This window comes from Thermobia domestica, chromosome 6, assembly GCF_964235325.1.
Source record: "Thermobia domestica chromosome 6, izTheDome1.hap1.1, whole genome shotgun sequence".
Classification (NCBI taxonomy): domain Eukaryota; kingdom Metazoa; phylum Arthropoda; class Insecta; order Zygentoma; family Lepismatidae; genus Thermobia; species Thermobia domestica.
The window spans coordinates 302482837-302497509 of NC_137459.1; the positions used below are offsets into that span (position 1 = coordinate 302482837).

General features: G+C 33.6%; 1 pseudogene; it reads right to left on the reverse strand.

Moving 5' to 3' along the window:
- The window catches only part of LOC145687602 (NADH-ubiquinone oxidoreductase chain 5 pseudogene), a 38114-nt pseudogene extending 31787 nt beyond the window's left edge, over positions 1 to 6327 (reverse strand).
- Between the last annotated feature and the right edge of the window lie 8346 nt (positions 6328 to 14673).

The window sequence follows — 14673 nt, forward strand, 5'->3', positions numbered from 1 at the left end:
TCAGTTGGAATTAAAAATGTATGCTAAAGACAAACTAGTGCAAGAAGTTAAAAAATACATTGTATCGACAAATATCCAAATCCATTATCTGGTATGGATGTATGTGATTAATCAGTACAGTGTAATAAAATGACCCATTTCAATGATTTGTGTTTTTCAATTCAAGCACAACCCCATGTTCTGACGTGTACTATTGCATCATGATAAACAGTGTTGCCAGAAGTTTTTGATCTAAAAAGTTCCGGCTCTTTATGAATGACTGTACAAACTTGAAAATTTGAAACCAAAATTTTCCAAACAAAAAATTCGAACAAAAAATTCCAAACAAAAAATTTTCAAAAAAAACTTTAAAACAAAAATGTTTCAAACCAAAATTTTCCAAACTAAAATTTCAAAAAAAAATCGGTTTTGAAGCGAAAAAAAATGAAAGAAACATTTCAAACAAAAAATGAAACAAAAAGATAAACAAAAACTTCAAACAAAGAAATTTCAAATATTTTTGAAACAAAAAAATTGTATAAAAATTTTGAAGCAAAAATTTTACAAACTAATTTCAAACAAACATTGTGTGTAGTACAGAATCATGGATAGAGGACAAAGCACCTTATCATGTATAGAGGTGAGGCCGGAAAAAGAGCTGTGATGTAGAAGACAAAGGCTCTTTTTAAAAACAGAAAACAGGCCGAATTATGCATCTTGTGGCATTGTTTGTTTAATATATTGCCAAACATATCTTGATGATGTGAAATGTAGCACCATTTACGTAGTGCGACAATTAGGATTGTGGAGATGAACTACTGGGAAACTCAATAAAATTTTGTTTTGAAATGACTTGATATTAGACCGAAATAAGTTTATTTTATGTTCGTTTATTTCACAATGTCAAAGAATTTCTTTGAATAACTGAATCAATTAATTTTCCGTTTCTCTGTAAGTATTTAAAAAATCACATCTTTACTAAAGTAGACGTGAATAACGCTGCTAATAACAGAACTGTGCCTAGTCATTTTATTCCGAGAAGAACAAGTAGAATAATATCTGACATATATGATGAAACTTGAAGAAATAGTTATTCTTCTTACATAATCTATTAGAATTACTAAAGAAAAATTCCCTAGAAAAGATCCCTCACAGCACAGAATTCCCCGTCTCGAAAGATTAGGCAGAACGGGAAGTAGGCAGAACGGGAATTCCCGTTCAGCCTAAGATCATTAAAAATATTTTCTGCAAAGTGCTGGAGGGCAGAACAGGAATTAGACAGAACGGGAAGACAGCCTTCAAAACAGCCAATATCAAATGAAAAATACACGGTTGGCTTCAGTTTCGAATCGAAAGTAGAAAGTGATGCGTCTATTGTGAAGTCGCCCCCGAACTTTATTTTGTGAATATATCTGTACGTTTTTCGAAACAAACAATTTTCTCCTCAAAACAATCAATAATAAACGAAAAACAAACTATTGGCTTTGGTTTCGAATTGAAATTTGAAAGTGGTGACTAGTGTGAGGTATGAGCGCCAACATTTTGTGGACATTTCTGTACGTTTTTCGAAACAAACGATTTTCTCCTCAAAACAATCAATAGCAACCGAAAAACAAATGATTACCTTTGGTTTATAATCAAAATTTGAAAGTGGAGGCTAGTGTGCGGTAACCAAAAAATTTTATTTTGAGAATATGTTTGGACGTATTTCGAAAGAAATTAATTTTTCTTCAAAACAATCAATAACAAACGAAAAACAAACCATTGTCTTCTGTTTCGAATCCAAATATTGGAAGTGTAAGGCAGCTTTACGTTGGGCACCCCAAGTTTATTTTGTGAATATATCTGAAAGTTTTTTCGAAACAAACTTTTTTCTTTAAAACAAGGAATAACAACCGAAAAATACACGATTGGCTTCGGTTTCGAATGGAAATTTGAAAGATGGCTAGTAAGAAGTTGGCCCCCCAACATTATTTTGTATACTTTCTTGGAAACATGTGATTTTTTCTTCAAAACACTGAATAACAAACGAAAAACAAACGATTGGCTTCGGTTTTATTATTTTCTTCCATTTCCTAATAAATAAATATATTTTCTGATAAATTCTGTAATTAAATAAATATATCATAAAACATATTTTTAAACTCATTGAATTATTGAATTTCATACTATGTTTTGAAAAAAGAATTTAGAACTGATTTTTAATTCAATGATGTTATCATATAACTAAATAATACTGAATTCAAATACTGAATCAGTTATTCTTTCGTAAATTAAACCAAGTATGTGAATTCAATATTATTATTATTATTATTATTATTATTATTATTATTATTATTATTACTATCATTACTACTACTACTACTACTACTACTACTATTATTATTATTATTATTATTATTATTATTATTATTATTATTATTATTATTATTACAGAACTTTGTTTTAACCCTCCGTGGTCACTCTGATGTCTGACAGACCCCTGGTAAATTAAATTTTGTTCTGATGTTTTTTTCTGATTTTTTAAAAACTTTTCCATCTATGTAAATTCAATTTGTAACACTGCCTGTTGTTACGGCTGGTACTGTGTCAATTACGATCTGTGTGCTATACAAGAAGGTTCTGAAGTGGGTTTGGGGTCAAACAGACCACAGTGTGACCGGCACGTAAGCGTTTGCTTCTTTTGTTTGCTTCTTAATTGCACCTATATTCCTTTATTTCCGACACTTCTATTCATGAGATATGGATCAGAGTAAGTTAAATGAAGAAGAATTGCTTGCCAATAATGATGGTGACAGTGGTATAGAAGATTTTAGTACTTTCTTAAAATACAATATTGCCAAGGCGTTAACCTTTCCAGGACAAACGGCTCAAGCGCTGAGCCAGTAGTTTAAACCTTCGTAGTTCGGCTCCTAATTAACGTAGAGAGATGATTTAAACGTCTATATTTTTGGAAGGGATAAAACGTTCCAATTGTGTACATTTCGTCCACATCAGGACTATCACAACGAAAAGGTAGGGGGAATTTGATGTTTTAGTTTCCCTCTCCCTCAGAATTTAGGGGAGAAACTCTCTCCCCAAAGGAGCTACAAGCATTGAAAAGTGGCATCACAAAGATAAATGAACATACTAACTAGTGTTACCATGTATATGGGCATTGCGCTTGCGAGGGGTATTGAATTTGCCATTTTTTCAGTGTTTGTTTTTCATTAAAGAAAAATATATTACCTCAAATTATGGGACGCTTCCAACACTATTTGCCATACGCCAGAGAGATAATACCACACGTACGCCAGATATTCGGAAAAATCATATAAAAATGAAAGACGAAAATTAAATATCAAGGGAGAGAAAAATTCGGAACAACGTAAATATGAGAAGCACCCTGTATATATATATATACTGTCGTCTACCCTGACATTGGCAGCCCAACGACGCCCCTAATTGCTACAGAGATATCAACGATACCTCGTTGAAAAGCTTATCGGACACAGATTCTAACGAGGTAATTTTTCTACCTCCCGTGTCCAATCCGTAAAAGAGGAAGAAAGTAATATTTTGGGAAACATACACTTTTTCGAAGTTAGTCAGGCTCTGGCAACACTGTTATTTGTCGGACGTATGGGACACAAGAGTTACCTCGTTGGAACCTTTTTCCCATGAGCTTTCCAATGAGATATGTCTTATATCTCTGTGACAATCAGGGGTGTAGCTCGGGCTGACAACATCAGGGTAGAATAAACATTTCATAAAATATATACAGGATGATTCTCTACAACGTAATCGTTGAGCCCTAGTTCAAATAAGTGAGATGCACACGTATTAAATTAGCACAAGAACTGCACATGTGGCTCATTCGAATGTATTTATTGTATAGTTATATCTAGGCTGTTTACAGCCATCATACCACAATGTATTCTCTCGTTGCTATCGTTACAGAATCAACATTCTAAGATAGAAAACATTTTTATAATAATTATATATTTTAATATATATATATATATATATATATATATATATATATATATATATATATATATATATATATATATATATATATATATATATATATAACTTCTTCTTCTAACCTATATAAAATAAATAAATAGTTGGCTAGTTTATAACACCTTTGATTAAAATATCTAAATGGTGCAGGTAAAGAATAATTCATGCATGCCGAATAATACATGATGTCGTTCTATCTTTAATGGTTCCCGACAGGACTTCTTGAAGTGATTTAGCACTTCTAGAAATAATTCTGGACCGTATGACAACTTTACAAAGATAAGTATACATTAATTATTGGATAGCCCTCGTATATACAAAATACACAATACATATAAACACATATCTTTATATTCCTTTTTATTTATTCTTTATATCAATTATATTGTTTTATAATTAATTATACTTGAAATTCTTTACAACACCGTAGAAGAGGATCTATTCCAAAAATTATGAACAATTAAAAGTTTGTTTTTGGTCCAAGCATAGTTTTTTTTTAATAACATGGTCGAGGCTCTTTGAATATTTAAACTCATTATAAATAGGGATGTTACAGAATATATCTCCTGCATTTGATAATTAGGTGTCACATATATTCATTACATAGGTAAAATACGACATATATAATATAGAATTCAGAAGAAGAAAAATAAGATGAAATTATGATAGGAAAAATCAACACAATTGATGTTAATTAAATTATAAGATAACGTGGTTTAACATTGAGTCACAACGGATTGAAATGAAATATCGGTTAACACACAAATATTAAATTAACATAAATGAATAACATAAACATTAACAAAATCCTAAGTACAATCTGGAATATCAAATCGATAGCTTGTATCATAATAGGTCGAGCATCAAAAATAAAATTCCTCTGTTATGTTTTTCTTATATTAACTTTTGTTATAATCTCAGGGGGAATTAAAGCTTTGACTAAGTTCATCCATCGCTTGATTGTATTTTCCGTTGGTTGCCAAAGTTTTAGTTCCTCAACATTTCGTAATCCTAAGATTTTCCCCGTTTTTATATCCATTAATTCAAATACTTTCGAGTTAATTTGTTACGTACACAAGTAAGGACCGGTGTATATATCACAGAATTTATAGATTGTATTTTCTTTACCTGACACAATGAGCTATGATCAGTAATAATTGTAAAGTGACATCCACTGAGATAAGGTGCAAATTTTTGTAATGAAAAACGCACTGCAAGTAGTTCAATTTCTGTAATAGTATACCCTTTTTCAGCATTCTTCAAGGTCCGACTGACACAGTGAATTAACAAGGGTTCGTTAGAATCAACATCCGGCCGCCAAAGTATTCCTGAAATTCCAGAGAGTGCCCCATCACATTGCACGAAGAAAGGTCGATCGTAACTCGGATGATTCAAGCATATGTTCTTCATAATACACCTCTTCGAACATTGAAAACTTTGCTCTTGTGATTCTCCCTTCTGCCATAAAGTTCCTTTCCTTGTTATAGAAAATAAAGTTTTGGCTATTTCGGTGAATTTTGGTATTGATCTTCTAAACCAGTTGAAAAGACCAAGTACCTGTCTAGTTTCCTTTAGATTAGTGGGAGCAGGTAAATCTCGAATAGCTTGAACTTTAGAGTCGCTGTAACACATACCATTTGAGTGAATATAATATCCGAAGAATTAAATTGATTTTTTGAAAAATTTGGATTTTTCAATATTTACCTTAAGACCTGAATTTTCTAAACGTTCAAGAACAATGTCTAAATTTCTCAAGTAATCCTCAGGAGTTTTTCCCATTATCAAAATGTCATCGGCATAATAAATTACATTGTTACGTAAATCTTGACCCAATACTTGATTTAAACATGAAGCTAAGGCGGCACTACCATTAATCAATCCAAAAGCTACTCGATTGTACTCATACAATTGTCCTTCAAATAAGAAGGCGGTGAAAGGTTTGGAGTTCTCATCCAACCTTACTTGGTTGTACGCCATTATTAAATCTAGATTCCCAAATATCGTATTACCTTGTAATGTTCCAAGAATTTCATCTATAGGGGGGTAACGTACTTCTTGTAATTTGATATGAGAGTTCAACTTTCTGAGATCCATTACCACACGTAGATGTTTGCCGTCTTTCTTGGGAACTACATGCAATGGGTTTAAGTGAATACTTCGTGAAGGTCGAATAATCCCATGAGTTAACATATCGGCTGTTTGTTTACGTACGTTTTCTCGTAATCCATAAGGAATAATGTACGGTTTAGTCACTATCGGATCTTTGGTGTCTACTTCTATGGTATATACAAAATCTTTACAACATCCGGGTTTGGATGAAAAAACCTTGTTATGTCTATACATTATATCCTTAAATGATAATTTCACCTCTGTATCCATAAAATCCAATGAATCTATGATAGGATCTACGTGTTAAGACAATAAAAATTCCTCATCTATAGTGAAAATAGGTTTCTCTCTCATTTCGACATCTTGAATGTTTTTAGATTTGGAAGGATCAATTTCTGACATATTGTTCACGAAAGGTTGACATTGACTAGCTATATCATCTTTCGCTGGAATTGATTTTGGAACTATTACGTCATCAAGGGTCTTTACAGTAAACGTTTTATTCTCAAAATCTAGAATAGTACGCAACTGTGTTAGGAAATCAAAACCAATTAATACTTTTTCATTCAGTTTATTTATGACCAAAATAGGAATGTTAATTTTGTAACCCTGTATATCAATTTCAACTTGAGGCTTGCCCATTATTCTCTTTTTATGCTTGCCGATATAATCAATTAGTATTAAATTTTCCATCTTTTGCAACCTGGGATTGGAATAATCCTTGGAAATTTCACGCCAAAAAGCGTAAGATAAAAGCAAGACTATAGCTCCTGTATCAATTAATGCATGCACAGGTATTTCATTAATTTTAACATAATCCGCGCTGTGGAAAAGTTTTTTAGAAAAACAAAATCATTTTCAGTGGAATCTATATCTAATTCTATATCATCATCGAATCTTCAAAAGCAATTGACGATCGGTAGATATTGATACATTGTATTAGTATGCACAACTTTTTATTTAGTTTCATCCTCAATTGATTAGATACACTTAACGCTGGTGTGGTTTCAACCCACGCCACATTAGCATCATCTACTTTAAATTAAAAGGATTAGTAGACTCTATTAAAATACATTGTATTCCGCACTCTTGAGTATGTTTCGATCGATTACATAAAGATTCTGAATTTGAGTTTCTGTTACTGCAAACTTGTCCATCTAGGAATCTATTTTGTGACCAAGTACGCTGATTCGTATTGCGATTTCTACTAGTATTCCTATTATAATTCTGATAACTTCTGTTACCGTTACCATATCTATAATTAGGTTGAGTTGAATATCCGGTACTATTTTGTTTATTTGTTCTAGTACCAAAATAAGGGACACTATTTCCTGGAGAATTAACACTATCTTTATTTTGAATACTTAAGTTTCGAATATGCGCATAAATAATATTATTACGTCTAGAAGTAACCTGACTTTTTTGGATTTCTTCTATTTCTTTGTGCTAGAAATTGCCTTTAGTAACTCTGAATTAACATGATTAGATGGTTGAAATTGACACATTGAGCGGTCATCAACATTTGTTGTAATCTAAATGGTAATAAAATACGGACAGAAGCTATTATACGTGATTCTGGTTGGTTTGGGTTAAGTGCTTTTATTTCATTATATGTGGCCACTACAAATTCGGTAACATGTTTATGTATCTTAGGGTCAAATGATTTCGCTCTTAGTAATGCGTCCCTATTTGCTAACATGAAATTGTTCTCAGAGTTTGCCAATAACGCCTCTTTAAAATCAGAATACCCATTAATGTTATCTCGGATTGCTTTGAACCAAGTCAAACATGGGGGTAATAAGACATGTGGAAGAAGTTTCATGAATTTTGACTCTTTAATTTCCATTAACTCACACTCGTCCTCGATTTTTTCTATAAACACCCTAGCTCGGATGTTCTCAGGCACACCGCTGAATTTTGTTATTGATTTTATTTCACTGAATCGCAAAGGCGTTTCAGTACTATAAGGTTTAGAACACTTACAGTTACCGTGAGAGTTCTTACTCTTCCGTGTAGGATGCTTCGCTCTTCTTCCTGATTCGGTGCTCTCTTCACTACCATCCGATGATCCGCTATTTTCAAAAATTGCTTGGAAATGAGGTGTTGGTTCTGTCCCATTATCAGGAGGTCGATTGATATTCCTAGGTCCATCATCGCGCTCCATCTCCTTAGCAAAAATATACTTTTCCTTGAAAGTATGAAACTCCTCTTGAAGTCCTTTAATCCTATTAGAATGTTCGTTTACAACCGATTCTATAACTTTGACGGCATTTTGTACTCCGGTATAGGTTTCAGCTACCTGTTCCATTGTTTGTTCGCATTTCTCAAATCTGGCATTAATTTGTACATTCATTTGGTTTTGCTGCTGATGTAACTGTTCCCATTTATGATCGTTCCTCTGCTGTAACTGTTCCAGCCGTTGATATATATTATCTTCTAGCTTGCGTTGGAATCGGTTCATTTTGTCATCAAATTGTTCATCCATTCTATGTTGCAAAATGTACATTTTATCCTCAAATTGCTCCTCAACTTTATGCTGCAAAGTATCCATTTTGTCATCCAACTGCTGTTGAGACTTGTTCATTTTATCCTCAAATTGCTCTTAAATTTTATGCTGCAAAACATCCATTTTGTCATCCAACTGCTGTTGAGACTCGTTCATTTTATCCTCAATTTTTCGTTGCATGTCTTTCATTTGGCGAGATATTTGTTTGAGGACATCTGCCAAATTCTCAGATGCACCGATTTCACTTTGGTTAGTCCTCTTGTCGTTAACTTCGCTTTCTGATAAATCCATTTTACTGTTTCTATATATTAACTTTCCACTCCTCAAGATGGTATAATTATTAATCGACTTAATGATGTATGTATTTAACTATATTTTCAAACAGTATACAATGAATAAAACAACTTTGTAGCACTCACTTGTGATCTCTGCTAAACTTGGTTTACTAAACTTCTTACCAGTTTTTAGCTACTCCCGGTGTGAAAGCACCATTATACAACGTAATCGTTGAGCCCTAGTTCAAATAAGTGAGTTGCACACGTATTAAATTAGCACAAAAACTGCAAATGTGGCTTGTTCGAATGTACTTATTGTATAGTTATATCCAGGCTGTTTACAGCCATCATACCACAATGTATTCTCTCGTTGCTATCGTTACAGAATCAACATTCTAAGATACAAAACATTTTTATAATAATTATGTATTTTAAAATATATATAACTTCTTCTTTTAACCTATATAAAATAATTAAATAGTTGGCTAGTTTATAACACCTTTGATTAAAATATCTAAATGGTGCAAGTAAAGAATAATTCATGCATGCCGAATAATACATGCTGTCGTTCTATCTCTTAGGAAACACGTTCAGAATTTTCTCACTTGGAATTGAATTTTCGCCCTTTAATTTTTACATGATTGTACCCAATATCTGGTGTACATGTGAACTTTTTCCCTCCGTACGACAAGTAACAGTGTTGCCAGCCCTTCCCAAATTTCAAAATTAGAATAAATTCTCGTTTTTTTAAATATTGTTTTTCTTTTTCTAAGGGTTTGACACGGGAGACACAAAGGTTAGGTGTTTGGAATCTGTGTTACATAAGATTTACAACTAGGTATAGTTAAATTTGTAACAATTAGAAGGGGTAGTAGGGCCGCCAACGTCAAGGTCTATGATTTCCTTGAAATCCTTGTCGGTCCTGTAAAGTTAATAATTTTATCGCTCTTCGCAAGATAGTGTATGGGAGTTTTTTTCTTTCATATTTTGTATAACACTTGTTTGTTATCTTAGTATATAATATGCATACATTTTATTAAAAATGATCCCTAAAGTGAAGGGATTTTTAGCTTCTTTCGATAAAGTGAAAAGACGCATTTTTTCTGACTGTTAATGAAAACTTCATAAAAGTAACGAAATCATTTATAAGTGCTAATTTATTGCTGATGGTAAATATAATTTATCACAAAACAGTAAGAACAAATAAATTATTGCAAAAAATATTTAAAAAGTTAAATAAGAGAGAACGGTGATGGGATCCTGTGGCCCCAGTGTGTGTTCCGTGTGACCACGGAAAAAAATAGTGTGACCACGGAAGGATAAAATTTAATATTAATTATTTTAAAGTTTTTTTTTAATAAACAAGGCCTATCACACTTAAGGCAGAGTTGTATAATAATAATGATTTTAAATAGTAACTTTTATTTAACAAAATTTCAAGTATTTGAATTCATTATTATTATACATAATACTTATAGTGCAGAAGAAGTATGTTAGGACTTTCTTATTATAAAACAAAACATTCATACATTAATAAAAATATACTATCGTATTGAAGTGTACTAAGCGAACACAAAACACAAATAAAACTTTTCACTTTCACTATATTTTTTTATTATTGAATTTAGAAATACATTGTTCAGTATAAATCAATTTTCTTCTTCTTTATGAACAGACGTCCACTTCGTTGATACCCTCCGAATGTTGAATATCAGTTTTCCCCGCCATGGCTGTGTCTGAATCAACCATAATGAATCTATGAGCTTTTGTTTGCAAAATACTTTCATTTCCAGTTTTAATCTTACACAATCAATGTTCACATCACTGTTTTTATCAAGAGAGACACTTGGAAAACTGATGTTCATTCCATTAATAATAGTGTGTTCATCTGCACATGTATGAATTCCAGCAAGTCCTCTGTATGTAAGACACTGCGACTGTACATGATTACGAATAGTATCTGTACACAAGTCAAAATATTCATGTAGCACAATACTGCAAATTTTAATGTTTTTTCACAACATGTTCAATACACTGTAATATTTCCAAGAAATAAAGCCAATCACTCGAAGATAAGTGCACAGTATTTCGGGAAGCATAAAGTGTTCCTTTCTTCTCTAACATCACAATTTTTTCAACCATTAGTTTCCGCATGACCAGTTCGGTTTTTCGTCCAAGAGATTTTATAAATGTAATTTCCACTTGAGAATTTAAATAGTCCGAAACAAACGGGGTCAAATGTACAGCGGGGGACACTTCTAAATGGTACAGCCATATGGAGATTTACGGCTAAGGTGTACCATTTAGAAGTGTCCCCCGCTGTAAAAGTTTCTCCCACTCTGCCAAATTTATCTCAACTTCAAACACAAGTCCTTTGCCAACACGAATCATTGGTTCAAATGTATCAGTACCCTGTCTAATACAAATTAATTTAGTTTTTAATGAATTAAATCCACATTCCACATTTAACAAGTACTCTTTCCTTCGTATCCATAGTTGATGCACAACCACTCAAAGATACGTTACTCCAGTAGCTGATCAACACAGAATAACGGCACTATGCATACATATGTCTGTGTATGCATGATGGGGAGGAGGAAGAGGAAAATTCATGTTTCATCTTGTTTATACATGTCACCACACACTTACGATGAGTATACCAATTCAGTAAATTCAAGATCGTGCATGTTACGTCGAGATACATTATTCTTCATTCCTTTATATGTTAAACATACATTTCCACTTTGTAAATACGTTAATAATGCACAATCATCTGCTTCCAATTTTTCAGTACAGCGTCCTGGTAAAATCAATTTTTCACCTCCTTCAAATGTCACACGTACTTTTCTGCCAAATACCATTGTAGTTATCTCACAGTTTACAATACAAAATGGTACGTCAATCTCCAAATCTCACATTTTTGAAAAATGGTACCAATGATGGCATATTAAGCTTCTCTAATAAATTCATTGACGATGCCATCTTTAATTTGACGTTTCTTCCTTCGCAACAGCTGCTACTGGAATGATCTACACAAACACATACATTGCGCTTACGCTCTTCGCAGGAGGGGCGGGCGTGGGGAATAAAAAAAATATCCGATACAAGACGAGAATAAGAAGAAGAAGAGGAAAAGGCATGTTTCATCTTGTTTCTATAGCCGGTAGGCGTCCAAGAGCATGAGCATAGCTACAGGCCGGTTTAAGCAGCTGGGATCGTTCCCACGGCCAAAATTTTCCCACGCTGATGTACGCCGGGACCTCTACCGTTGCATTGATACTCTGACCAGCTCGTAGGAGTTTCCGATGCACGATGCCACAAACAGTCCACCAAACACACAGAATTATTTTCTTCCGGTGCAGTGCTGGTTTTGGCTGTTTTGGAACCGGTTCATGGGATGTTAAACAATGATGGCGGTGCCGTGGAGCTTCGTACAGAACCCACTTCTCCTCACATGTCAATACTTTATCCAGAAGCTGCTCCTTTCTCAGAAGAGACAAGAAAGGAACACAGGGGTCTGCTCGCGTTGAATTCTGGCTCAGAGTCAAATAATGTGGAACCCATCGACCCAATTGTAGTGCCTTCCAAGATGATGGAGGTGCTGCTGAATGGTTTCTCCACTCACACTGAATTGTAGGCCCAGTTTTTTACATGTCTGACCACTGTTCGCCTGAATTACTGCCTGAAGATCTTCATTTTGTACGTGTGTTGGTCTTCCAACACGTGGTGCGTCTTCGAGTGTTTTATCGCCGTTCTCAAACTTGTAAATCCCCCGCTGCCCTGTCCGCGTAATCAGGACACCCTCACCAAAGAGCTTATATATCTTTTTCTCCGCTGCTGCTGTGTTTGCTTCCAGTTTGAACTTGTAGAGCAGGCACGCCCTTATAACGATCTGTGGAGGTCCCATATTCACTCTGTATTTACGCAAATTCACGGTAGTATATTAGACATACCCACACAACAATTGACCTTTGGCTTATCTCCATTCGCATTAAACTCTCCGTGTAAGGGCCAATTGAACACAGATCTACACAAAAAGCGACAGAACTTTCTTAGTAGCCTTTATATTATCAATTATCTATTTATAACAATACCAAATTGCAACCAGATTTATTCTTCATCACGATAAATTTAATATTCCTCGTTTCCTTGAAGCAATATATTTCTCAAAATCAGAATTGAAAACAATAACAGTGTAAACAAATATCAAATGACTTACTTTTCTTTTTCATAGATGTCTGGGTTGGTTCACTATTTAGAATACAATACACAAGGTGGCTCAAAATTAGGTATACACCCCTGCATTGATCAAATGTAACACTATAGCTTATATTTTATTTGCTTCGGCCGTCCCGAGCTTAAGATAAAAGTAAAAAGACACTAAGAACAAAAAAATAAGAAACTACTTCTACCTGGTGGATAACAATAACAAATGATATATAAGCAATGAGTTGATCAGTACGGGAGTGTATAGGGGCCTACCTACATTTGGGCCACACTGTATTAGGCCTACTCCACATAACCCTATTTTACTTCTAAGCGGTATTTACCACATTACTGCTTAGAGCAATCCCCATCGATTTTTATATATTTCTGTATTTACTCTTGACACTGTTTTTAACAATACCGGAAGTAACTTTCTACACTGAGAAATATCCTTTCTCCGGACAGCGGTATATTGTACACTCCGCATCAAAAAATTGCGACAGGTAACGCTGTGCAATTAGGCCACCCAATATACACCTCCTTATACCATAATCGTGTCTGGTAAAGAGATCCCCTCTCTCTCCTCCTTTCTGCTCTCCCTTACTAAAATTATATAACAACATGAACACAATTCTAATTTCAAACTACACATGTATTAGTATCGATAAAATGAAATAACAAAACCGAGACGAAACAAGATTCATAAGTTACATTCATATGGAGAAACTGAAACACACACATTGAAAAATTGAAACCAATGGATGTCTATTACAAAGAGATTCAGAAATGAAGCAGAGAGAGAGAGAGAGAGAGAGAGAGAGAGAGAGAGAAGACGAGAGAATAAGAAAAAGAAAAGGGAGAACATATAAAAATGTGGAATTTTAAACTTAGTAAGAAAAGAACCTAACATTATAAAGTTCCGTTACCAGAAATCCAACAGTAATATAGAAATAACGTTTGTATTTATATATTTTTCAGAACTATTCGAATATACAGAGGATGCTTGAAACATTCATTAAGCCACTTTGAAAAAGGATAGCATACACAATTTCCATTAGAACTGTAGATCCCACAGACACATTTAAGATAATGCCAAAAGTTTAACGCATGCTTTGTTTCTGCGTGGTTCGGTTGTAAATTCGGTAGTGTTCATTGGACGTACTGATGCAAACTACACTACAATAAACCCAGTAGGTAGCGTAGATCATATCTTCCATTCGAGACTACTAATGCAAAGTGAACAAAAAAAACGAAAAGGAAAGGAAGAGAGAAAGAAATATAAAATTGAATGATTGCTATTTTACTGGTAAATTTTTATTAAAAATATCGTATATTAAAAGTCGAATCCGTATCATAATGAAAAGTTACAAATGTTCAAATGGAAAATTGTATGTTCTTTATAGATGTAGCAGACCTTGCATTTTTCAAATTTCATCGTGAATAAATCACATTGAATTATAAGATGGAAACAACATTGTATCCAACTAGTATAAATAAATTTTTGTTTTCAAATAATCAAAGAGGTTGCCATTTTCTAGTCTTTTCCGATGATTTATCTGTTCCGGACCTTGAGCATCACTTTCATCTCTAGCA